General features: G+C 40.1%; 1 long non-coding RNA gene across 1 annotated transcript in view; it reads right to left on the bottom strand.

The window, feature by feature from the left end:
• Positions 1–1,703, bottom strand: part of LOC106726987 — a 3,256-nt gene extending 1,553 nt beyond the window's left edge. The window contains exon 1 of the long non-coding RNA XR_001363140.1: positions 1,611–1,703. This is a non-coding gene — a long non-coding RNA (uncharacterized LOC106726987). The remainder of the gene's footprint in view (positions 1–1,610) is intronic.
• Between the last annotated feature and the right edge of the window lie 1,634 nt (positions 1,704–3,337).

The following is a 3,337-nucleotide window of genomic DNA, read 5'->3' as shown; positions in this document are numbered from 1 at the left end:
AATGCAGTCATTTCTTATTGTACTTCCTGGACCAGAATTTGATAAGAAAAATAGATAAGTGATTTTCACAGTGTAGTATTTTTTCAATAATCAGGACAAGAATGCTCACCAAAAAGTAAATTAATACAAAAATTAGGAAAAAATTGGCATTTGTGTTACTAAATCATATCTTTAATTGGTAGAATGTTGTTGTTTGTACCCTTGATTGGGGGCTTTTCTTAGCAATTCTGATTTTCTTTACTTGTCAGTCATTTCTATAGAATTTACATATGTATGCTCTGTATGTAATTTGGTAAGCATATTCCACTCATGTCTTAAATGAATAAATTACTGAATCAATGAAAAAGTGTATTTTAATTCTGAAAGTATTTTAGTGATTGGGGAAAATAGTTAACCTATAGAAATGAGAGTATTGCGATAAACTAGTGATGTGTGAAATGAATATGGAGATTTATGACATACGATTGTAGCATATATTTTAAAGAATAGTAATACCACCAAACATAACTCGTCATTTTGAGAAACAGTCCATCAAACTTACCCATTGTGAATATACATCTTATATGGACTGCACCTTAGATATTCTGTTGAGGGGCATCTGACTGTTAGAACTATACATATTATAGATGCATTAGACATAGATTACTCATTATGAAGAAGAGAAAAGAAGAGAGCTCTCTTAAGTGATCATATTTACACTTTGAAAAGTCCTAAGAAAAGGTATGAGACTAATTAATTAATAAAATATTCCCCTCGAGATAGAAAAAGGGTGGGGGTGGGGAAGAGGAAAGGGTTCTGCTCTTAACATGCAGGTATTTTATGTCTTCTTCACTGAAGTAACATTTCTTTTTTCATAATTTCATAAGGGAGCTTAGTATATTTTGACCTTCTGTATAAAAGTTGATGTTTGAAACTATAGACAAAGGCTCAACATTTGTTGCAGTAGAGTTGTGCACTACATTAGAAACTATGGCTGCAGTGTTTACCTGTTCTTCATTCTAAGGCACACACCCTATAGAGAGTTATTTTATAAAAATTGGGATGAAGTTGGCTTGCTTAGAGCATTCATTTTGAACTTACAGAACAAATGCTACCCTATCGCCATGGTACACAAATACAAAACATGCCTGAGCTGTGAAAGCCATTAAAAACACACCACCAGAGCAAACTGTCAATACAATCACACATAGACTCACTGCCTAATACAGAGCTGATTCCCAGCCCCAGAAAGCAAGGCCCTGCTTTAAGCAATAGCAAAGTGCCTTCCATCTGTCTGCCCATGCAATCTGCCATAAGAGAAATTCAGGCAAAGACGTTCCCCAGATCTGAAATGCTTTTATCTGTCCTCAGAGAGAGATTTCTTCCAGTCTTTGGATATTAGAGCGATCTACACTAGCACGGAGGAGGTAAAAGGCCGCGGGTTGCTTTTCCAGGAGCAGGCGGTAGTGCTAACGGAAGAGATGTTGCTTGAGAAAATAGGGCTTGTTGCAATGCTGCCGCTGCTGCTGCTGCCTCTGCCGCTGCTCGGGCAGCAGGCCTGGGGCAGTCGGCTGATCACTGATGCATATCAATAACCATGTACTTGAGATTTCTCATGACATCATCATTACCTTGGTCTCCAGCGGTCTCGAACCTTTGACCTTGCCGGGCTGGTCCACATTTTGGCAGTGAAAGCCCTTCCAATGATGGCCCTTTTCTCCTTCTTTCAGACCGGGGGCAGCAGCACGCCAGCAAGACGGCATCTTCTCTTTCCCAGCCTAGAAGCCCTGTGAAATCGAGGATCTTCCCCCTAAAACACACACACACAAGATATTGCAATCAAGCTGCCACCGCTTGGTAAAAAGCTCATGGTGCTTACCCCAAAAGGATCAGGAGCAGATCTTTGAATCAGCTGTCACTTCTATAGAATGGGATGTGTTTTTTTTATTTTTTTTGTTTTTTTTTCCTCCTTCCTCCTTAACCTGCGCTGGAAATTGCTGTTGGCTTCCTACGTCTCTGTAGAGGGAGGCTAAGGAGTCTTGCGTGAGAATGAAGCAATTTACAATGCAAATAGAGGCCTCCGAAGGGACGGATGCTGCTGCTCACTCGTAACCGCTTGCTGCACCTTAATAGCTGGTTTTATTTTCTGATATTAATAGATGAATTGTTGGCTGACGCTGCCGGAGATTACTTGCTGAAAGGGGGAAAAAAAAGTTCGGAATAAACTTTCAAAGCAACAGATCTCGTTTGGATGTTTTAGCCGCGCACACACAAACAGAAACCAGGTCATATTTACATGCAAGGAGGAATCTGAGCGCGGCGAGTGTCCTGGAGGACTACTGCTCTTCGGTGCTGCCAGAAAGATCGGGATGTGGAGTCTGGCCAGAGGAAGACAGAGGCGTGTGAGGGAAGCGAGTTGTTATCTTTGGTTATCTAGCTGTATGAGTGTATTGGTCTTCATAAAGCTAGATAACCGAAAGTAAAAACTCCTTCAAGATCGCCGGGGAGCGTGTGAGAATGAAAGACTACAACCAAGAGACAGTAAAAACCAGAAAGGTCAGGAATATTTATTGAATCTAACTTTGTTTTCGTTTTTGTTTTCCTGATGAGTAAAGGTGGGATTAGAGGAAATTAAGGGGCACACACATGCCAAAATATGAAGGTGCCAGGTACTTTGAGAGGGGTTGTTAATAAGAGGAATTGTATAGTGCTAATGAGGTAAGAGGCATGTACAGTTTGTCCTACTTCAAGGCAAAAGTTTAAATATGAGTTATTTTTCCTTTCTTAGAAAGCTGCTGTAGAGGTGACTGGTACCCAGTTAAAAAAACGATTTCATATTATGTAGACTGAGGCTGTTCTCTTCTGAGGCCCCCTCCTCTGAAAAATTTTAAGATTATGCTTGGAAACTACATGTATTTGGGGTTTATATCTGATCATATGAAATTGGACTTTCAGCAAAGTTTATACTGGAAGGTTAATGATTTATGTCTACTGAGGACATAGAGCTAGTAGGGAAAATGCAAAAAAAAAAAAAAAAGCAAAGGCTGATTTTTATTCTTCTATTCAAAATACAAGGACAGATGCTTCTCTGTTCCAAGAGGGTTTCCTTGAGGAAGCTACTGAAGCAGAAAGACATGATGGAGACGAGATCGCCTCCCCTCTTGTCAAAGTGTTAAAAAAATGTTCTGTCTTACTCTGCGCCTAGCATTGGAAATGAAAGTGACATTTACGCCACAACCCACGTGTGCGCCTCCTCTCTTTTTGTTTAAGGATGATCAGGTCTATCCAGGAAACAGCTCTGGCATCCCAAACTGAAATAATTAGGACGTATATAGACCTGACAAAAATGGAAAGGGGG

Source organism: Myotis brandtii, unplaced genomic scaffold (assembly GCF_000412655.1).
Source record: "Myotis brandtii unplaced genomic scaffold, ASM41265v1 scaffold344, whole genome shotgun sequence".
Taxonomy (NCBI): Eukaryota; Metazoa; Chordata; class Mammalia; order Chiroptera; family Vespertilionidae; genus Myotis; species Myotis brandtii.
This window is presented reverse-complemented; position numbering and strand designations above follow the sequence as displayed.